Source organism: Magnolia sinica, chromosome 4, assembly GCF_029962835.1.
Source record: "Magnolia sinica isolate HGM2019 chromosome 4, MsV1, whole genome shotgun sequence".
Taxonomy (NCBI): domain Eukaryota; kingdom Viridiplantae; phylum Streptophyta; class Magnoliopsida; order Magnoliales; family Magnoliaceae; genus Magnolia; species Magnolia sinica.
In genome coordinates this window covers 63,157,117-63,182,069 of record NC_080576.1, presented here as the reverse complement: position 1 = coordinate 63,182,069, position 24,953 = coordinate 63,157,117, and the positions used below count along the sequence as shown (strand labels likewise).

At 40.7% G+C, this 24,953-nt stretch overlaps 1 long non-coding RNA gene across 1 annotated transcript; it reads right to left on the bottom strand.

Annotated features, from left to right (window-relative positions):
* Window positions 1-564: 564 nt before the first annotated feature.
* Window positions 565-2,832, bottom strand: LOC131244519 (uncharacterized). The gene is made up of 3 exons (XR_009170350.1): window positions 2,422-2,832; window positions 2,159-2,281; window positions 565-816 (listed from the first exon to the last, which is right to left on the bottom strand). It is a non-coding gene; the product is annotated as an uncharacterized LOC131244519 (long non-coding RNA).
* Window positions 2,833-24,953: the final 22,121 nt, after the last annotated feature.

Genomic DNA, 24,953 nt, shown 5'->3' with positions numbered 1-24,953 from the left:
AAACATGAATCAAAGTAATAAAAAACATCCTATCACGCTACAAGATTCACCTCTTAGTCCTAGCTAAGAGGTTTAGCCAACCATAGACATGATTGGATCTAAAACTCTAGAAGAAAGCATGAAAAACTAAGGAAGAAAGAAGAAAAATGCTTGGCGATGGCTCTCCACCCTTATGTTTTGCTCCTCCAAACCTTAGATAGATGCCCAGGGATGCCCTGGGGACTCCTATTTATAGTTGTGCAACACCTCCTTTCTCACCTCCTTGGAAAAGTCCAGAAACTGCCTCAAATTTACGCACTCTGCGTAACTTCACGCGATTTGTTCGATGACATTGAACTGACTTAGATGTCTTCGAAGGTGTCTTTTATACGTACTTTTTCCACACTTTTGTAACTTCATCTAGACTTTGTAACCTTTTATGTCATTGTAACACCCTGGTTCTCTAAACCCGAGGACAATAGCTCAAGTATGAGAACCTGAGTATTACGCTATGAAGTGAACAACTTTACATCTAGTCACTAGAAAATTTCATGACGTAAACCAGACAACTACCATGTAAACTAGAATATCAAGAGTAACAATAAGGAAGTTTAATACAAGTAAATGAAAGTAACATGGAATCCCTCAGCAGGGGAATTGTTATTACAGCTCAAACAAAACTTAAAGTATAAGATATGAAAGTAAGTAAAATCCTAAGATATCAATTGAGCTCCAATGGCTCAACTACATTCACATAGAGTACTTCCTCGCTAAACCCCACCTCAGCCGCCCTTGGGATCCTATCATAGGGGTCTCCACCTGTCATCAAACTTATGTCTATTTGGTACAACCGTACGATTGGGTGAGTGAAAACTCAGTGGAAATTTTTCGCAAGGATTCATGCATACCATGTCATTCCAAAACAGTTTAAACCAACGTATTCAGATAATAAAGAGGATAACATGAACTTATAAATAAATGTATGAGTGTATGAATGTATGCTTAAGTCATAGATCTGGGGATGCACATCCAGCTGTCAAAATAAAGGGGTCGCCCAAAGGAGGACTAGTCGCCTGGAAAAATACTCAAGGTACGCCCAAGGAGAACTAGCCGCCCGGAAAAGACCATGCAGACTGCCCGCAGTAGATTATCTACCTGGAAAAGGCCATGTAAGTGAGTGCACCCAAGGATGTCTAACCTCCTGGAAAAGTACAAGGGGTACGCCCGAGGAGGTTCTAAAATCCCAGAAAAGTCTCATGTAAAGAAAAGCACTCAAAGTGAGCTAAATGCACAGTTCTGTGAGTTAAACTAAAGTGCTATAACTTTCAGTAAATTGAACAGAGTGTGGCTTACATCGAGCACTCAGAAAAGCTCATATGTCATGTGTGGATGTCATGTAATATGATGCTCATGCACATTTCATAGGATTAACAAGATTACTCTCATAAGCATGATCAAGACTTGTGGTCTTTTAATAGGATATCTAGCACTTAAATATGAGCTCAATATAAATTCATTTACTTTCCCAAGATCCAAAGGAGGGCCCAAATATGACATTTCAAACATATTAGGATAATAAGTGGATTTCTACACATCTTAAGAAAAGAGATATTCATTGTACATCTTATGAGATAGAAGGAATATAGGCATCACGATTCTTTTCTCCACTAATAAAACTATGTACAAAATTGAGAAATTGCTAGGATAGCATAAAGAATGCAATTCTAAGTCCTAGTCACATAATTATTAATCATAGGACTTAAGTGATAGAAGTTAATGAAATAACTCGTGTTCACCACATCCAAATCAGAAACTAAGGAACCAAGTTATTATTTGCAATATTCTAATACTTCGTTAACTTCAATTAAAGTTAATCTAGCATATATATGGAATTAATGGAGCAACCTTATCATGGAAACAAGATTCGTTACCTCTTAGTGTAGATAGTAGAAGTATACATGTACGTAAGCAATTTCAAATGTGGCATAATGTGCGTAATACAATTCTTATAAGATGGATTAAAACAACAAGATTTAAAACAATCCCATATGATTATCAATGTCAATTCAAGATTAAGGAAGCAAAATTAACATATACACAATTAAAATATCTTTATACTTTTAGGCTTAACTATCTTAGAATTCAATGAAATGAAGAAGCCATGTGGGATATCCCTCACCTTTCAAGAGTCGAATCGACTACCTATGTATTTGGAATTGATCGCACATGTTCATGAATCCAATTTCGATCATACTTTAATCCGTTTGTTTAGTTAGATTGCAACGCCATTCCTTCAACATGCCTAAATATTAGATAGTGTATGATTTAGTGTGAATCTATTATTTAGAGAAGGTGATTCGAATTCAATATGAGAATAGAATATTTTAAGGATTGCTACCTTGGAATTTAAGCTAAAATTTTAAAATCTATAAGATTAATTACCTTGTCCAAACTGAGTTAACTCGACTTGGTGCCGAAACTTGGCTCCCAACTTGAATCGAACACAATGTACCACCACAATAGGATTCTTGGCCTTACAAGGGCTGAACTAACCTAAATCAAGCCCAGTTCATGTGTTTCAGGGGCTAACTCGATGAGTCAACTTAGGTGAGTCACTCGGTCTTCCTCCCTTCTTCTCTATTCTCTTCTCTCCACTCTTTCCTTTCTTGTTTCTTTTTTCTTCCTTCCACTTTATACTTCTACTCTCTCTAGAGTCTCATAAGACCCAAACCCAAGTCAGGCCCACGCCCAACTCGACCTAACTGACTCGGCAGCGAGTCAACTCGGCCGCTCGGTGTAGTATCACCTTTACCTCTCTCTTTCTTTCTTCCATTTTCTTCTTTAGCCTTTTCCTTCTTTGTCCTAGAGGGGGGGTGAATAGGACTATACCAAATAAAAATTTAAATGCGGAATTAAGAAAGAACTAGAACAAGATAGCACTTATCAATCCCAAATAGCAGAAATAAATAGCAACCTCAAATGCACAAGTATTAAGAGGTTGATACAGATATTGTTCTAAGGACAACCTTACATAAAAAACCAATGGCTTATGGTAGTACAACCTGATTTCTAGAACGGTCTGTGTAACCTGATTTCTAGAACAGTCTGTGTATCAAAATGCCAAACTAATATAGAGGAATAAATAATAAAATAGAAATAAATATCTACTGTTATTATAACATTCACCACATGTGCAAAAAATAAATTACAATCATTCACCACAAATGCACAATAATAAACATTCACCACAACTCCAACAATTATAGTGGTTCGCTTTATGTACACCAACTGTTAGAAAATAGCCACACAACTACTCCACTCCCAATATCCTCACCCACGGGATATTGGCTTTCACTATGAAATAGGTTTTCCAAGGTTCACCTAAAACCTTCACAATTGTGTTTTCAAAGGGCTACCACAATTAAAAACCCCACTCACTGAGATTTTTTGGCTGTCTTAGTCAAAACCAAAAAATGAAAGGTTTTCTGGCAATCTTATAAACCAAATACAGAGAATTGAAATGTACTTATCTGAAGATTCTTCTTCTGATGAAGCCCGGTAGAACCAATTTAATGTAGATGTTCAATGTCCAATCTCACATATGAAAGGGTTCTTAGATCTAAATGATTTTTGGATTAAATCAATCTGGGCTAGCTTGATTTGATTTTGATCTCAAAAAGGGTAAAATCAATATTCCCTTTTCAAAAGAAATAGAATTGAATAGAAATCACAAAATCAAATGCAAAAAAGCTATGAAAAGAATCTTAAATACTAACTAATTAACTTCTCAAATGTGGGGACAAGTTTCTCAAAGTTGTGACTTGAATAGCTTTAAATGAATTGAAAAACTCTAAAAATCGCCCTCAATTTATAGGCAAAAATATTGTTCACTCGACTAGCCTAGTGGTCGACTCGATCGGTCGAAGGACCAATAACATTTCAAAATTTCTGGCGCGATAAGATAAGATTGCTACTCAACTGGTCGAGTGGCTTGCTCGACTGGTGGAGTGGTCTGCTTGACTGGTTAAGCCTTGCACTCGACTGGTTGAGTGAGACCCAAAAATGTTGCTGGACTTTGAGTCGAGCACTGTTCACTCAACTGGTCAAGAAGTCTCCAAGACTGGTCGAGGGTCCAATAGAAAATTCTGAAAATTCACAACAAACCTTGGACTGGTCGAGAAAATTCTTAAACTAGTCGAGCCGGTGTCTGGACTAATCGAACCATGACTAGGACTGGTCGAAAAATGATTTATAAAATTATCAAATGACTTATGATATAAGTAAAAATTGTATGACCTAAACAAACCTTACTTGTGAGATTGATTCATCACATATCATTCTCTTAAAGTAGTTGAAGCTTGAAGACTTGATCTAGTACTTGAACTTCTTGTTCTTGAACCTCTTAATCTTGTACTTAAACTTCTTATTCTTAAAAGTGAGTTTCTTGATGTTGTACTTGAACTTCTTGATCTTGTACTTGAATGTAGATAAGATTGGTAAGGATAATATGAAGTTGATCTTACAATAACTGCTAAACAAGATACAGATTTCAAGCGGTTTTGGCACTACAAAACTTGACAAACCTAGGAGCTAGATAAGATAGCATTTACACTTCTTTTCTATACATGTTGGAATGTCCAGCAAGGGTCTGGACTAAGTCATTTCAGACTCAACTCAGCCGAACTCACTACGACTCAACGAGTCAGTGAGTTGACTCGTTAGCTACCCAGCGAGGAGCAACGTCCTGCCCTCCTTCTCCTTCACTCTCTCCTTCTTCCTCTTCCTCCTTCTTCTACTTCTTTCAAAACCCATGACTAGATGCTGGAATCAGCAAGAGCTCAACCCAACTTGAACTCAGCGAGTCGCTTGATGCAGTGGTGTGGCTCGACGGACGCTCTCTCTCCCTCTCTCTCTCTCTCTCTCTCTCTCTCTCTCTTTTCCTCTCTCGTTTCTCCTCTTCTTTTCTTTTCTTTCTGATTCTCTTCTTCTGTTGAAGGGGAGTGTGGATCTAGACTCATCCGAATGTGCAGTGAATCGAACCGAGTTAGCTCCACCCAATTAGGTAGCTGAAACAGCGCTCTCATTCTCTCTTTCTCACTTCCCTTTCTCTTTCCAGAAGGGATGCCCTTAAAGAGCTTTTATAACCTCTCTCAAAATACCTAGAAGGATCGACACCTAATCAAGCGATTAGTTACAGCTTTGTCCACTAACCTCAATTAACAAAGAGAGATTGTTGCTGATCTCTTTAGAAACTGTTTGCATAGCTGAGATCGGACAGTGTGGATGAACTTCTAGGACCATGGGCCACCATGTGGATGGTCTAGATCAGCAGGTGGGACCCACATACAAGTGGTGGATTGTTTCAACCAATGGAGAGGATGACCCCTCCTCCTATGGTGGATTTGGATCCAATGGATGATCTCATGATCCAAGGCATTTGGATGGTGTGGATGGGTCCCATGATCACTGTGGGACCCACAAAAGGGACGGTGATCACCCCTTGCTTAATGGTTTTAAAGCCCACATGCCACGGTGGCTCTCTCATTTGTACTAAGAACCCTAAGACTACCTCAGACCCTATAGTTGGGATTTGATGAAGTGGAGGGTCAAGATTTCAAGAGCCATCGCACACACATGCCAACGTGGAAAGGAGAAGAAAGAATCTTTCCATTTTCAGAAAGCCAGCCGCGCATGGGTTCTACTACCATCGAAAATCGTGTGCACACGAGTGCCTATCAACGTGCGTGAAGAGCTGGGTTTTGATCAGAATTTCCTGGGCTACATGATAGACAGTTTGAATCATCCAATATGATCATGACGATGGGCCAAAATTTAAATTAATGGACCATGTCCATTCGCTGGCTGAAAACACAAGAGAAAGAGAGAGAAATCTCTCTTTTTCACTCTTTCAATGAGTCAACACTACTTTGACCATGTTAACAGATCCGATGTACAGCGAGTGCACACCTCTTGTGCACACTCAATTAAGGTGGGGCCCACATCAGTGTATTTGAATGAGATCCACTCCATTCATCCAATTAGTCTATCTGTTCTAGGCCATGAGTCCTGCAATGAGGTTGATATAAAGCTAAGGTGGGCCATAATAATGGGTTTCTGCATCTAAATGATGATATCCAATGATCATTAGAGATTTGACGATCAGATCTTTTCCTAATCTGTTCATTAGGATTTCTAACTCTGCTTATATGGAAATCCTTAGTAGATTTGATGATCTTATGGTCCAATCACAATGATTGAGTGATGGATCATTAAATTGAGTATAATGGGGTGATAAATTTGTGGCTCGGATGTTTGAAAAGGCTACCTGATGTACCCTTTTTGATAATTAATCATTGATACCAGAAAATCTAATGGTTGGATCTACTTAAATTTTGGGTTCAGTCTTATGACTATTGGAAGGCATCTAGTTAATGTTTATCAACAATTTAGCGGTCAAATCATTTTGAATCTGAACATCAATGGTCCGAATGTCTTAGGGTTCATCCAAATGAAGATCCATGGTAGGATTAGTGGTCCAATGGTCTAAGTGATGATCAAATCAAAGGCCTTCAAGTTGGACCCTAATGAATGGTGGAACAGGTGATCTACGACTCTGATTTGATACTTAAAGTTCACTTTCAAGGGAACGCAATTGTCCCTCTTAAGGTTTAATAGTTGAAATGGATGGATTTTGAATTATTAATTGTTAGTGACTATTATATGTTGGGTGTGTACCTTCACGCTAGTTGCTAACTTGAACTATAATAGTAACACCCTGAGTACTAAAAAGTACAGGATGTTACAGTCATCGAACCTACCTTCGATGTCATCAAGCAGGTCTTCGATGTCATTGAGGGGGCCTTCAAGTAATCGAACATGGTGCCCAATATGTCCAACAAGTTTTGCCGAAAATCCACAGAAAATTCGATGTCATCGAGCAGGGCTTTGATCGAACAAGTCCTCGAGTCATCGAAAAGTGTCTTCAATTTGTCCAGCGACCAACTCGATTTTCCTCCATAAATTCGATGTCATCGACCCATACTCGATGTCATCAAATGTGTCCTCGATGTCATCGAACAGTGATCGATGACACAGTCAATGTGAATACTACATTCCTTCTCCACTTAGGTTTCTTGAATCTTGGGACCTTGAAATCTTCAATCTCTGTCTCCTAAGATCTTCTCTTTGCCTTGGTGATATTTGAGTGTCAAATCCATGCTTTTAACACTTTTTCCAATCTAAGCTCTTAAATTCACCTTGCAATACAAACATGGATAAAATAAGACATTAAGTCGTATCATGTTCATAAAACCAAGATATAACTAGGGGAAAATATGCAATATTTGACCCTCAACACAATCCCCAACCAGCATTTTGCTAGTCTCGAGTAAAGTATTCGTGAAATAAATCTCAATGCTTAACCTCCAAAACCTTTTTCAGAAAATAATCTTTTGTGCACTCAAGTATGAATGGGTACAAATAAGATACGAAAGTGAAATTTTAAAAACCTAGAACCCAATCACATGAGCAGTCAGTCAAATAAGTTCTTTGTCCATTAAATAGAAGCATAATTTGCATATCAAGTTTTTCAATATGCTAAGTGAAAATCAACTTACTTCCCGTACGAATACTATCAATTCATCATGTTAGCCATGCTCATCACCTCAAGATCAGTTTGAGACTCAAGTACTGATTCCGAACTTATCCCCTTCTGCTTCTTTCTCCACTTTTTAATTTTATATCGATGATCAAGTTTTATTTATTCTTTTTATTTTTGCATTCTTTTCCAAATTTTTCATTCTTTTTTATGACCTCTTTGTCGATCTCCTGTTTTTTAACAGGTTCTTTCCTTCTTTTAAGGTGGATAAAGCTCTCCATACTCAATTCTCACCATCTATCAATGATTCACATACTAATAATCAGAACTTCTAGTATATCTTATAGAAGACAAATTGAATGTGTCTTATGATTTAGATTAACATGATATTCAAACTTCCTCTTAATCAAAATTCAAATTTTAATCTCTATATTATCATACCCAAAGCATTCTTAAGTACATAATTCATCACTTCCCAAATAGATTTCAACTTGAAACATTGAAAATTTTTAAAAATTTTTGCTCAAAACTGAGAAAACACTGATTAGGTTACCTAATCCCCCATCCCTAATTGAAAAATCTACATTGTCCTCAATGTAAAAGAATTAAGCATATAATGCAAAAGATGAAATGAAAAGAAAAGGGAAGTGATGGAAAGGTAATACCTGAAGAAGGAATTTTAAGGCTTTTCCAATGATCTCAGTGTGAAGAAAGGATAGCACAAAACAAAACTCAAAAGAGTATAAGCGAACTATACTAGTCCTAAATCATATGAAAGCAATAAACCTAAACTATACCTCCGTCAGACTAGGAGGTCAATCCTGGTAGACAGGATCGATCAGAGGTTTGGACATGTCCTCTGAATCAAATTTCTCAATAAATGTCTTTAATCTTGTCCATTCACTTTAAAAATATTGCCATTGGTTGGATTCTGAATCTCGATGGCCCCATGAGGATAGACATTAATAATAGTGAAAGGTTAGTCTAACAAGATCGGAGTTTACCTGGAAAAAGATGTAATCGAGAATTATACAAAAGGACTTTCTGACCTGGAATAAATGATTTTCGAAGAATGTGATGGTCATTAAACACCTTCATCCTGTCCTTGTAAATTCTCGAGTTCTCGTACGCATCATTCCGAATTTCTTCAAGTTCATTCAACTGAAGTTTGCGTAGCGACCCAGCATTGTCCAAATTGAAGTTTAGATTTTTAATAGCCCAGTAGGCCCTATGTTCCAACTCCACAGGCAAGTGGCAAGCCTTCCCATAGACAAGTTTAAAGGAAGACATTCCAATAGGGGTCTTGAATGTAGTATGGTAAGCCCATAAGGTAGCAGTCAAGTGGATTAACCAATCCTCATGGTCAGGGTTAACTATTTTCTCCAAGATGTATTTAATTTCTCTATTGGAAATCTCAGCTTGCCCACTTGTTTGTGGGTGGTATGGAGTGCTCACTTTGTGGGAAATGCCATATTTTTTCATTAAGTTTGCAAATGGCCTATTACAAAAATGTGAACCTCCATCACTAATGATGGCTTGAGATGTTACGAACTAAGAAAATATATTCTCTTTTAAGAATTTAATGACCGTTTAATGATCTTTGTTCTAGCACGGGATCGCTTCAACCCATTTAGTGACATAATCAACTACTAGCAAAATATATAAATTTCCAAACAATTGGGAGAATGGTCTTATGAAATCGATGCCCCAAGATCATAATGGGGTTCAAGGGCATCAAATTTCAATGGTACAATGCTCCCAATTTCTAATAACACTCACAAGTTTTACAAAACTCATGAGTGTCCTTGAACATAGTGGGCTAGTAAAAGCCGCACTGCAGAATTTTGGTCGTGGTCTTTTTAGCAGAAAAATGACCACCACATACTTGAGAATGACAGAAGGAGATGACACTTTGGTGTTCATTATTTGGCACACATCTCCTTAAGATTTGGTCCAAGCAATATTTTAAAAAAATATGGATCGTCCTAGAAGAATTTGCATACCTCAGTAAAGAATTTCCTCTTATCTTGCGAGTCCAATGTGTTAGCGTGAAACCTATAGGAAGATAATTAGCAATATCTGCAAACTAAGGTGAATGGGAGACTTTAAATAATTGTTCATCAGGAAACATGTCATTTATATGAGTCATTTCAAGGGAATCAGAGAAATCAAGGCAGGAAAGATGGTCAGCCACTATGTTCTCTACTCCCTTTTTATCTTTTATTTCCAAATCAAATTCTTGGATAGGATGATCTATCTTATCAGGCATGGCTTAACATCGTTCTTAGAGAAAAGATACTTGAGTACCACATGATCTGTGTAGATGATTATCTTGGATCCGATCAAGTAGGATCTAAATTTGTCCGAAGCGAATACTACGACTAAGAGTTCCTTTTTCGTAGTAAAATAGTTCACTCGGGCCGGATTTAGAGTTCTACTTGCATAATATATAATGTAGATCTTCTTTTCTTTTCTCTAGCCTAAAACCGCCCTAAGAGCATAATCAGACGCATCACACATAATTTCAAAAGGAAGGTTCTAGTCGAGTGACTACATGATCGGTGCGGTGGTTAACATGTCGTTAAGCTTAGAAAAAGCATCCTATCATTACTTAGTCCACTCGTATGGTACATCCTTTTGAAGTAGATTGCATAAAGGATGAGAGAGGTGTCTAAAATCCTTTATGAATCTCCAGTAAAACCCGGCGTGTCCTAAGAAAAATCTCATGTCTCGTATGTTCTTGAGTGGAGGTAAGTTAGAGATAAGATCAATCTTGACCTTATCTACCTTAATTCCTTTAGATGAGATGATATGTCCAAGGACAATCCCTTTACGAACCATGAAGTGACACTTCTCCTAATTCAGTACCAAATTCTTTTCCTCACATCACTTTAGTACACATTTAAGATTCTCCAAACAATCACTGAAAGATGGACCAAAGACAGAGAAGTCATCCATGAAGACCTCTAAATATTGGCCCACCATATCAGAAAAAATACTCATCATGCATTGCTGAAAAGTGGTGGGGGCATTACACAATCCGAATGGCATCCTTCGGTAAGCAAAGGTGTCAAACGGACATGTGAATGTGGTCTTTTCCTGATCTTTAGGGGCTATCTCTATCCTAGTTATAGCCTGAATACCTATCAAGAAAACAGTAATAGGAATAACCAGCTAGCCATTCTAAGATTTGATTAATAAAGGGCAAAGGAAAGTGGTCCTTCCACGTGACAGTATTCAATTTCCTGTAGTCAATGAACATTCTCCAACTAGTAGTAACTCTAGTTGGCATGAGTTCATTGTTGTCATTGGCTACAATGGTGATTCCGAACTTCTTAGGAACCGCTGAGTTGGACTCACCCATTGGCTATCAAATATAAGGTATATGATACCCACATCCAATAGCCTAAGAACCTCGGCCTTAACCACTTCCTTCATGTTTAGATTTAATATACGTTGTGGTTTTCAGGAATCTTCGCATTATCCTCTAGATAAATGTGGCAAGTATAAATCCCTTGAGGTCCATAATCGACCATCCAAGGGCTCCTTTGTGCTCAATAAGAGTAAAGATAAGCATATTCTCTTGTTCTTGCTCAAGGTGGGAAGAAATCACCACCGGGTATGTCTCATCTTAACTTTAATAGACATATTTTAAATCAGAGAGCAAAGGTTTTACGTCAAGGTTCGGTGACTTGAGGTTAGACAGTAGAGGCACTACATCAGTTTGGGGCAATTTTTCAAATTATGGCCTCCACCGGTTAACTTCAAGTACCGGCATAATATCAAGCATGGCACCCGTCTCCCTAATCATGTCTGTTAGAGCACAAAAAAAGATGAAAGAAGATTGAAGGGATAGAAGATTTGAGGAGAAACGAAGAAATAAGAAAGAAAGAAGAAAATTGAGTACTATGGTTGCGTGATCCACACAACTAATAGTTTGTTGCACGGGTCATGCAAACGACTTAATAAGGTGAGTAATAAATAGTTAGTTATGCGGGTCGCACAACCAACTTCATGTGTTGCATGGGTCGTGCAATCAAGATCAGAAGCAGTCTGTTATAGATGGTTGGATTTGATATAAGGCGGGCCCCATGGCACAAAGGTCGAGGGTTCGCATGTGTGGATGCCTATAATACCCCACTCCCCCTCTCATTTGGAGGTCGAAAGAATTTTGGAAGAAGGTCAGAGCTCCAAAAGAAGTTGAAGGTAGGAGAAGGGAGAGAAGTTAGTTGCGTGGACCGCCTAATAAGAAGTTAGTTGCATGGGTCGCGCAACAAGGCTGTGATATAGTCAATGATAAAAAGGGGTCGAAATGCTACCAAAATCGTCAAGTTTGATCTTCATCACTTCAAGTTCTCCTTTTGCATAAGGGATAAGCTCAAAATGTTATCCTTAGGTATTCCCAAGTTACGCTCTGATACCACCTTCTGTCATGCCCCAAATTCGGAGACCGGGCTCATAAAATTCTTGATCACCAAATCCGGTGCCAACAGCCTCCTTAGTACCCCATTCTCGGCTCTCAGTGCCCATATGCCAGATTTCGATCCTGTGATCTTACAAGAAGGATTTTTCAACGTATATTAATCTCGTAATAACCACAAGTTTACCCAAATCACAAAGGCAACATCATCATCACATATCCACTACTAAAAACAGTTGAATACAGTGCTGAAAGGAAATACATGAATATAATAAAATCTCCACAAAACTCAGCCTCCATGCTCCTGCCTCAATGTTACTGCAACTTATCGACACCTGCACACAATGGTCGTGCATAAGCTTACAAGAAGCTTAGAGGGTGGTGTATGTCTATGTAATACATGTGCCAGGCATATAAATATTAGAGTAAGCAAAAATACTGTCAAGTCCAAAAATACCATCAACCTTATCTAGGATATGTGATGCGAAGACATAATAAGGAAATGTCATATACTGAGAAAGAAATGTAAATCGAACACGCAATGCGGAGATATAGTAAACCAAATGTCATATCTAGGCCATACAGTGCATATTCATAGTAAACCTAATGTCATAAGTAAAGGGTGCAATGCAATATGCAAATGGAAAAGAAATGATAAAGTTGAAGTGTGTAATCGGGATGATAACACGTGGTATCGCAAACATGGGGTTGATCACAAGGAACTTCTATCCAAACCAGTCCCATACCTAAACTTGGATAGCTAGATGCATCATGATAAACTCTTGATCTCATTGTAGTTGCGTACTCAACCAAAATCAAGGCCATTACGAAGGTACACGTAATGATCTAGTTAAGCACCATCGGCCCAAGTGGATAGTGAATGAATAAATCAATCAATCAAATGGTGAGTACGTAATCTCATACTCAGTACATCCCACATGTTAGTATGGCTCATCTCTAGGATATCATCAGGATCTAGTACACTCCACAATGGCTACCACCACCCTAGCCGCACAACTAGCGAGTGAACAAGGTATCACTATTCGCTTAGCCAGTAGTCTGCCAATACTTACCTGGCTCATCGATAGCGAACCCATTTATGAGTTGGTCAAACTCAGCCTAGCTTATAGCCCCCTCGCTTAGCAGATAAGGCCACACCCCCTTCCAACCGATCAAGACATAGTGGGAAACACCCAGGCGCTCATGTATCCACTCGGTCTAGACGTTGGAGTCTCCACCGGTACCAGAGGATTTTGGGACTCTCACCAAAGGACATCCTATGTGCCCACAGTGCTAGAACTAAATATTTTCGGTATCCCATCTGGCCATCCACGATGAACCTATGGAGGCCACAGCCCTGATATCACTAGGGCGCCAAGTGATCATGTCACATAAATGTGAGATGTATGAGTCATACCATCCAATCATGCATTAAACCTGTGCGTACTGCCCGATCATGCAGAGCAACTCCGTCTCTTAAGGAGTCCCCTAAATAACTCAGCCCAATGGGGCAACTCCGTCTCTTAAGGAGTCCCCGAAATAACCCGGCCCAATGGCAATGATATGATCAACCATTCCTCACAACAGGCATACAAATGATGTGTATGGACATGTATCATGATGTAATACTAAGCATGATCTCAGTGTGTCTTACTAGGCTAAGTATACTAGCATCATTATCAGATATAACAGGCGACAACTGGTCTTAACTGGTATGTCACTTACGAGAGTAGGGGCTGAACAATATGCCCTACTAGACATGTAGAAGTCTATATGAAATGGTCCACAATAAACTATCCTAACCTATTCAAGGTACTAACATATCATATATCATAAAGCGGGGTCCACAGAGGGACGGTGGATCTAACACATACATCGAGATAGTCTCTACACAGTGGATATACTAAATCTGGTCTCGCATATTCTTCCATCTACGGTAAGCGAGGTGATGATGATGTACTAATATCAAAGATAGGCCTCGCGCTCGTCCTAAGAAGGTAAATGGACAGTGGGGATGATACATACAAAACACGAGGTACTAACAATCAATTAAAAGGTAGGATATATCTCACAGGGTGAGTTAAACAGGTATACAACAAGTGGGCTTCCTTGCTCCCTTTATCATGAACAACTGGGCTTTCCTATGAGGGCTTGATATGAATACAGATCCACACATCCAGGACTATGTAACCCTACAAACGATCCTGCTCATCATCTAAGTGGGGCCTCAAGTTTGGGTTACTAAGCTTGGACAAACACATGCATCTAGGTGGGAGACATTCCCTATGGAAGGCCCGGTACGAACATAAGATGGGCTCCAAGGCTCGGGTGGTCCTACAGGGTATGGTGGAAAACATATATATCAAATGGGGGCCCAACGGTTTGGGATAGCCCAACAAGAGAAGGATGGGTATCACTAGCATTAATGGGGCCCAGTGATTTGGGATAGCCTAATAAGGAAAGATGGGTTGAAAATTGGGTATCACAGTGGGCCCTACAAGGTATGGTTTTCAATGGTGGATGTTTAACCACCACTATTCCTATGATGCGGTCCACTAGGGATTTGGACCTGACTCTCAATAGGGTCCACGGCCCTATGAGATCTAGAAGAATGGATGAACAATGTATAAATAACACATACATTATGGTGAGACTCTACTCAAGGTTGGGGTAAAAGAGAGGATGGGGAGATGAGCTTCATGGTGGGCCCTAGGATGGTTCCTAACGGTGGACATTTAACCACCGTTGCTCCCAAGGTTTGGCCCATTTGGAAATCAGAATCATAACGGGGCCCTCGGCCCTCCAAATATCTAAGAGATGGATAGACGGTGTGGGCCCATCACTAATACAAGGTGGGCCTACATAAGTCGGCGAGGTTTATGGCCTAAAATGGGTAGACGTGTATGTATAACACATGCATCACAGTGGGTCTCATACAATCACAACGGGACTCATATAATCACAACGGGCCTTATACAATCATAATGGGCCACATACAATCTCAATGGGCCGCATCTCATGGGCCTAATACACATCACAACGGGCCGCATCTCATGGGCCTAATACACATCACAATGGGCTGCATCACATGGGCCTGATATACATCACACTGGGCCTCACTCATGGGCCACATATACATCACAATGGGCCGCATCTCGTGAGCCTCTTACATCGCAATGGGCCGCATCACTAGGCCTCATATACATCAAGTGGGCCTCATCGCATAGGCCGCATATACATCACATCGGGCCTCACACATGGGCCATCATATAGGGTCTCAACAAATAGGCAAATATATATCACATCGGGCCTCATCAAATGGGCCCCAAATGCATCATATTGTGCCTCACCAAATAAGCCACAAATACATCACCTGGGCCTCATCAAATGGCCTCACATACATCAAGTGGGCCGCACCAATGGGCCTCATATACATCAAGTCGGCCGCATCAATGGGCCGCACCAATGGGCCTTATATACATCAAGTTGAGCCCCCCGTTCTAGGTGAACTATCTACACCATACATCTATTTTTAGAGATCATTTTAGAACATTACCCAAAAAAATGAATCATATCAGAAGATCATCTGGACCATACCACAAATAGCAGTGGAGATAATGATTTTCATAACTAAAACTTCATAGGGCCCACCATCACATTTTTTTTCCATCCAATCTATTCATATGGTCACAAAGACCTAAATCAAGAGGAAAAACAAATATCATATTGATCCAGAACTTTTGTGGTACTAAAAGGATTTCAATGGTAGTTGTTTAACTCTCCACTGCTTTCTGTGGTGTGGTCCACCTGATAGATCTGCCTCATTTTTAGTCTCAGGCCTTGAGACGAGCTTGCCAGTTGGATGGATGGTTTGGATGTAACACATACATCAGTGGGCCCTGCAAAACTGCTCACGTCATGGGGCCCACTGATAAACAGTATAGATGAAGCACATGCATCAATGGTGGGGTCCACATTCCTGGACGGTGGTGACCCCACATGTGTAGATTGGGTCCCACCGTCCCAGGGACGAACGGTGTGGATTAAAGTAGCTATATAACTGGCTACTGGCCAACGTACACCAGCTAATCTGCTTTCGATCTAGGTGGGTCCCACATGGGGCCCACCATCATATATTGTATAATATATATTATACTATTATAATATTTCTATTTATATTTTATTTATTTATTTATTTTATTTTTATCTCGGGCATTTCACTTCGAGATTGGCTTGCAGTCTTCTATTGTGCAGTTATCGAGCCTGTTGATTCAACCCTCTCTTGTTGCAAGGGTGTAAGACCCATGACCCCAAAATCTAGTTTGTACATTGGATAGCCATTGACTATAGGTCCATTGGCCTCGAGAATGTTTTGACATAATCATAATGTTGTTCTGTTATCAAGCTACAAGCCGTATTTTAACCCGATGTCTGAATTTAAGATATGGACTTAAAATTAAACAATCTGAGAAATGACAATTATGTCCTTATTTTATCCAGCGGAGCCCCACCATCGAGTTTTTAAAATCCGTTAGGTCCGAGAGCCTAACCGTTGTAACCGTAGTCGAGTTATGGAGTTAATGGCGAAAACGGCATGTCAATAGGACACCCGGAGTGTAAGTTATGCATAGATATGTACATGTATATTTTGAGAAAATATACTCAAATGACCTCGATGTTTTTAAACTCCTTGGAATACGTTAGTTCCAACTACTTAAATAACATTGTTATATTGCTACTATACACTTAACCTTTTCAAAATCATCACAACACATCCCATAACCCTTTAAAACCAATTTTAAGTCCACACATATGAAAACCCTCTTGCAGGATTTTATTTTTCAGCACTCTTTCTTGTTGAATGTGAAGTTGAGAAGAAGAAGAAGAATAAAAGGAAATAGAAGCTGAGATTACAAGTCAATCCTTTGATAGTTCCAGGTGAGTGTATAGATTAGGAGCACGTATATGTGTACGTTGAGGTTTTCTTCAAAACCCTATTGCTGAAATTTCTTTTTTAAAGTTAAAGAATTGCTGGATTTTCTGTTTTAGGGTTAGGGTTTCGCTAGATTTCCATTTAGGGTTAGAAGATTGCTAAAATTTCTGTTTTAAAGTTAAAGAATTGCTGGATTTACTGTTTTAGGGTTAGGTTTTTGCTAGATTTACATTTAGGGTTAGAAAATTTTTAAAATTTCTGTTTTAAGGTTAAATATTGCTAGATTGTATGTTTTGGGTTAGGTTTTCGCTGGATTTGTATTTAGGGTTAATGGATTGCTGGATTTTCTTTCAAAACCCTATAGAAGACTAGCTTTGCTAATTTACATTCGTTAGGGTATTGCTGGACTTTCTTAAGGTTATGGCTGATTAGATGAAAGGAGATTTTCTACATTAGTTGACTAGGTTATTAATGGCTGATGTAGATGAAAGTCATACATATTTCTAACGGGTTCTCTCTTTGTCCCTTACATCCGCCCACTATCTGTTTGATAAATTATTTCAAAGAAATATCCTACATCTTTTTAATGTAGTTACTTCTTGAGAAAAAGCATGCTTGTAGCATGAAGTCTTATAGCAGAATAAATCCTGGATTGGAATTTGATTGGCTAAGTCATGTGCATATCATATGCATGACTCATAGTTGTAGTGCATGATTCATATCATGATTTGGTGATTGTAGTGGGTTGTGGTGCGATGCACGATGTGTTTATGATGCGTATGTAAACCGTCTAGATAGATGATGTATTACATGAGACCCTTATAAGGAATTTAAATGTGGAACTTAAATGTATAAGGAGACCACATGAGGAAGGTCGTCTTATGTTTGCTTTGAAAACCATGACATATTGTGCTTGTATGTAGACTTATGCATATGGTAATTGTAAATGCGATGAAACATACTTTGTTATAACTTGAGTTGGACACCACACCGGAAATGTGTAATTCGACATGACATGATTAGAGGGTCCGTGGGTGAAAGTCCCTAAACCCCGATTGGTACCATTGGGAATGACCAATGCTTAGACCAGGTGGAAGAACAGAGCGCTGGAATGCCGACATACCAAAGTAGGCAGCGACTCCCACCGACGTATGTCAATTGGTTGAGAGGTTTGACCTGACCTGCTTATGGGCAAGCAAAGATAGGTTGTGTGTGACGAGCTCATAAATTGTCCACTATCGTTTTGGCAAGCGACTTATTACTTCTCGCTGTTAGGCAGATAGTGAGGTTTAAAACAAGTGGGTTAGACTAGTTTAGCCCGTGAACTATGTAGTCCCACCTCTATAGTTGACCACGATGGAAAAGTCTACATAAGTGGGTAGTAATCATATGCGAGTCCCACCTCTGTTTTAGACCCTGGTGGTCCAATTGAGAAATGTGGAAAGTTATGGAAACGTTGAAAGAGTAGGCATTATATCTTTATTTTATTGTTATCGAGCCAGAAAGCATGTGCATTAGAGGAGTATGACATGAAACATGCATTTTCACTGCACACATGCACTCACTGGGCTTAGTTTCTCAAGCTTTCCTTTTTCTTTCTTTGTTACAGGTGAGAGTAGGGAGCTGCAGGAGTAGAGGCTACAGACTCCAGTTGTCCTTTTTGTGTTATACATATCAATGTATATATTTTTTTGTTTTGTAATACCCTGAATATGTACAACATGTATAGTAAATATGACATGGTTTATGTTCTATTTGTTTGCCTTGATGTGCTCAGTTGTACACAATCATATATGTTGAATATGACGAAATTTTAAGATATACATGCTTGTTGTCTTTACTTTCAAAAATCCTCCTTGTGGAGCCCCGCTTGTGGGACTTAGGATGTGATAGTCACAAGTCCCAAAATCGGAGTTCTGCAGAGGCTGTCAACCAAAATTTGGTGTCCCGTAATCATGGATCACCAACACTAGATTTAGGGTCGTGATAAAGGGCGATCGAGGCTCAACAGGCAGATGAGTCAATGCAGAGTTATTGAGTAGAGGCATCAACTGAGAGTTAGTCAGATTGGTAGATTGGTTCTGATGGTGGACTTCACTTCAGAGGCTAATTATGTGTCTCGGATATTCCTGAGTTGCGTAGAGACCTTATGATCGAGGCACATCGATCGCAGTTCTTTATCCACCTTGGCTCGACGAAGATATATCGTGATATGAGGCGTTAGTATCTTTGGGCAGGAATGAACGCCAGATAGCCAGTTTTGTGGCCGAGTGTGATACATGTCAGCATGTTAAGGCTGATCATCAGAGACCCCCTGGTCTATTACAGCCGTTGAGCGTCCCTATGTGAAAGTGGGCTCACATATCTACCGATTTTATCATGGATTTACCGAGGACATAGCACGGTCATGACGCCATATAGGTTATTGTGGACCATCTGACAAAGTCAGCACATTTTTTTATGATTCGTGAGACCTGGCATGCAGACCGTCTCGCCAAGCTGTTTGTTGATGAGATCGTGAGACTGCACAGTGTTCCTGTCTCGATCGTTTCGGACCGAGACCCGAGGTTCACGTCTCAATTTTGGGGGAGCTTTCAGAGACCGATGGGCACTGATTTGGATCTCAACACCGCGTACCATCTGCAGACCGATGGCCAGACTGAGAGGGTCAACTAGATCCTTGATGATATGCTTTGGGCCTACCCGATTGATTTCTCAGGTAGTTAGGATGAGTACCTGAGATTGGTTGAGTTTGCATACAACAACAGCTATCAGGTGACTATTAGTATAGCTCCTTTTGAGGCATTATATGGCAGACCATGCAGATCTCTAAGTTAATAGACCGAGGTTGGAGAGCGGTGTCTCCTAGGTCCGAGCTGGTGTAACAGACGTCAGAGGCTATCGATATCATCAGGCAGAGGATACGCATAGCTCAGAGCTGGTAGAAGAGTTTTGCTGATCATCGGCATCGTCCCTTGAAGTTTGTTGTTGGGGACAGAGTGTATCTCAAGGTCTCACCCATAAAGAGTGTGATTTGTTTTGGAGTGAAGGACAAGCTTACCGCGAGATTCATAGGACCTTTCGAGATCACCGGGCGCATTGGCACCGTGGTCTATCGACTTGCCTTGCCATCTCAGTTGTCTGGCATCCACAGCATTTTTCACATTTCTATATTGAGGAAGTGTAGGTCAGACATCATTCTTGTTATTAATTGGCAGCCATTAGAGGTTCGTGAGGACGCTTCTTACATTGAGCAGCCAGTTCGTATCCTCGATCGGAAGGAGCAGGTCTTCTGGACCAAGGTCATTCCCTTGGTAAAGGTGCAGTGGGGCAATCATAGTGTGGATGAGGCGTCTTGGGAGCGCGAGGCGGAGATTTGAGAGTGTTATCCCTATCTTTTTTATGTTTGATTGTATGTTGTATTGTGTTTTGATTATATATGATGTTATGTTTCCTATTCCCTTATGAGTTATGATTAGCTGCGATGATAGTACAAATTTCGAGGACAATTTTTATTAGGTGGGGAGAGCTATACGACTCGTATCTTAGTTCCAACTATTCCGTCGACTCCTGCGATCCTTCCCGTCAAATTTCGACAACCTGTAACCTATAATCGATGTTTGCACGTAACCCTAAGTCATATCTCGTAGATTTGAGTCAGCTTAATCCGAGACTTGTACCATTGCGACCGCACCGTTGCTGCGGTTCCAAAGCCGCGTCTTGCACACCGATTCGATACCCTGGCCAGGAGATGTGGGCCAGCATATATTTTGAAGAAACGCCACACTTTTAAGAACCCAAGAGAATCTCTACAACCCATCCCATCAATCAATCAATTAATTAATCAAAGTACACACCCATGCTTTCTTTCTCCCCAAGTCAAGCAACCACCAAGACAACTCTTATGTCAAGTACATTATCACCTCACATCCATCACCTCTCTCTTACAACCATCCTTCTCTCTCTCTTTCTCAACACACTTTCCAAATCTCAAGCAAAAGTGGTGGACGTCCAAGCATCCCAAGTGAGAGAAAAGTGTATTTTTTGTGGCCCACTTCCCACTCCAAAATCCTTCATCTTAGCCATTCCTTTCTCATCATCTTCCATCAAAGAGAAGCACAAGGAGATCAGCGTTCCATCAGACCAAGAAGATCGAACGATGGGTGCTTCATAGGCCTAGATTTTCATGTTTTTATGATGGGCCAAGTGAGGCGTACCGATTGATGGTATGGATCTCACTTTGGACCCTAGATGTGGCCGATGGCCCACCTTGATTCTCATGATCATTCCATGATGGGGCCATTCTCCATGAATCCCATCATGATGTTTATTTTCCTTGCATGGATAGGGTCATCTAGACCTTGCATTTCGGTGGAAAATGGATCTCCACCGTTGATTTTGATCGGTGGGTCCATATGTATTGGGACCCACTTGATGTATGACTGAATACATGGAACGGTGGGCCCATAGTGTCGGGGTCCCTCCATCATCACATGTCTCCTTTTCTCTCTCTTCCTCTGTCACGCCCCAAACCCGAAAATCGGATTCACAGGAAATCTCGATCACCGAATTCGGTGCCGACAGCCTCCGTAGTACCCCATTCTCGGCTCCCAGCGTCCATACGCCAGATTCCGATCCTGGGATCCTACAAGGAGGATTTTTTTTTGTACATTTAACTCGCAATAAGCATAACCACAAGATTACCCAGTTCAGAAAAGCAACATCATCATCATATATCCACTAATAAAATCAGTTGAGTACAATGCTGGAAGGATATACATAAATAAAACCAAGCCCCAGAAGACTGTTGCACGCTCCAAGCTCAACATTGCTACAACGAAACATCACCTGCACGCATCTATCGTGCATAAGCTTATAGAAAGCTTAGAGGGTGGTGTAAGTGTGTGTACAAGGTAAGTGCCAAGTATTCCATATCAGAGTAATCACATTAAGCGGAAGTACTGATAAATCCATGGATCATACAATATCAGGGTACACAACACAGATCAACTATGCAAATAAGGTATTAAAGCGAGCCAAATATTAGATGCCGAGGATACAATGTCATAAATCACACAATATCGAAAGTACTTGAAATTCATAAATTGTGTAATGTCGAAATAAGCAGAAATATTGACAAGAGCATGAATTGTCATAGTAAACAGAATATTGACATGATCACAAACCATACGATAACAGAGTAAGCGAAAATACGGACAAGTCCATGAGTCAATCAATGTCAGAATATGCAATGTAGAACAACTATGCAAAAGAGGAATCATAGATAGCCAAATATATAGTGGGCCCATAGCTTCACACAAAGGCCTAGTATACATTGTAAAGGGCCATAATACATTGCATGGGCCTTATCACCTGGCCATAAATACACCATAATTGGCTACAACTCGTGGAACTCAATATATAGCAATGAGCGCACTAATGGGTCTCACACACATCAAGTGGGTTACATCAATGGGCCGCATTAATGGGTGTCATACACATCAAGTAGGTTACATCAATGGGCCGTACAAATGCACAATGGGTAGGGTCTGCACATGCAACAGATGGGCCCCACCAGATGGTTATTGTGGATATAGAAGGCATACATCTAGTGGGTCACACATCCCACAGACGTCGTGAATAAAACATACATTGAGGCTGGCCCTATATGACCTGGACGGTTAGGATGGAACATGTGAGGTGGGCTTTGCTCACTGGTTCCAAATACATGACAATGAGCCTCAACTCGCGAGCCCCAAATACACTACAATGGGCTTTACCAAATGGGCCGAAAATATATCACAATGGGCCTCAACCCATGGGCCCTATTACATCACAATGGGCCACATCATACGGGCCTCAAATACATAACAGTTGGGCCCTGCACCTGGGTCTCAAAAGACGCAACATGTGGGTCTCGCTCACAGATACACCATGATGAATCTCATGTATGTCAAAGTGGGCCTCTCGTTTAGGCCACAAAATACATCGAAGTGGGCACGACGGATGGGCCACAAAGTACATCAAGGTGGGCCTCACAGATGGGCACAAAATTTATCAAGGTGTGGTTTGCCGTTTGGACCGTGTGTTTGGATGGTGTGGATAAGATACATACAGCATGGTGGAGTCCACACATGTGTGGGTCCCACGGCTGCAACCGGGTAGGAATAAAACACATTTATCTTGTGTGGCCCACATACCATGGTGATGTCAATACATCAGAGGTATGTCAGCCAATCCCTCTGGTGGGTCCCATGTGCATGCCCACCAAATACACGATATAAGTATATATCATATATCTATATGTAACATATATAATATTATTTAAATTCATAAGTTCCAGCGTCCAGGTGTGGTGGGCGGACGGCTGGGATGTACAGTACATCCTCCCAGCCACATACAGGCATGCATCTGTGGGCTCCACCTCCACACGTGCAGCACGTGTGGAGTGGGTCTCACGGCAGCCCAAAGATGGACGGACAGTTGGATGGCAAAAAAACTTCATCGTGTGCACCACCGTCCAGACGTTGGATACAATGCATATTGCATATATTGTGTGGACCCACATGGGTGCTGACGTCAATACAGCAGCTATATATAGCTGCATGCGGTACACTATCCAATCCATTTCCATGCAAGTGGGTCCCACGTGGGGCCCATCATAACATTTATCTTCCATCCAAACTATTAATAACGTCACAAAGACCAGAATAAAGGGAGAAAAACAAATTTCATAACGGTACAATACTTCTTAGATAACCCAAAAAAAGATTTCAATGGCAGCCATCCAATCCCACTGTTTCTTATGACGTGGGCCACCCGAGCTCCATATATTGCTGATTTTTGGTGGGGACCCACTACCCTCAGGGGCCTACCCAATGCAAGGTGTGGATGTTCTACCACATCATGGTGGAGTGTACGGAAGGGACCCACGTTCTTGGCCCTCTGGACGCCGCAACAGCGCAGGACGCTACTGTGCAACGTGCACAGCAGCAGCGCCTTCTGCTTGATTTTTTTATTTTTTATTTTTTTTTGAAAAACACAGTATATTCGTAGTTTTTCTTAGGTAGGGCCCACCTCCGGAAAATCCAACCCATCCATTGGACTCCCTACCTTGAGACCGTCCAAAAGAGCCCAATATCCAATATGTTTTGGTGTACCAAAATATTAGGGTGAGTTTTAACGGTGAAAAACACCATTTGCTACGCTATGACCCGCAAGAACCTTGGATTGGCTCCATTTTTTTTTGGTCAACGCTTAAAATGGGGTAGGAAAGGGGATGGACGGCTTGGATTAAAAATATATATCAAGGTGGGGCCTGCATGAGCAACCCACCCAAAACCCCCTTTTCTTTCCTTCTCTCTCTCTTTTTTTTTTTCCAGGACGTTTGTACACTCACTGTCAGCTCTTCCTTCACTGACGTCCAGCGTCCCTATACGCTGGACGGTTTTGGATACAACATACAAATTAAAGTGGGCCCCACCTTCAGACATGCTATCCAGGTGGGCCACCATAGGCATGGAGGGTGTGGATAAAACATGCACCAAGGTGGGGTTCATCAGGGCGGCCACACAACCATATTATCACTCAAAAACAATGGAGAGAGAGAGAGAGAGAAAGAAGCACCCACCTTACTCTTCTTCTTCTCATATACTCCAATGCCTCTAGGAAGCTCAATCAATGGTGAAGATGACAATCTAGAGGTTGGATTGGTGGGGATCTAAGGTAGATGGTGGTTAGATTTTTGGGATGGTTGGACGTCCATGGCTTTTGCAATGGAGAATGAGGAAGAAAGAGGGAGGGAGGGAGAGATAGGAGAGAGAGAGAGAGAGAGAGAGGTGATGGTTTATGGTAATTAATGAGTTGACTTATGGGGAAAAGGGAATGGGTGGTTATTTATGAGTTATGGCTAAGGTAGGGTAGGGTGATGTCACCCCTATGGTGACATCATAGTAATTATTATTATTATATTTTTTTTTAGGAATGTACAACAATAAGGGTAGGTGGGTCCCACGATCAAGTGA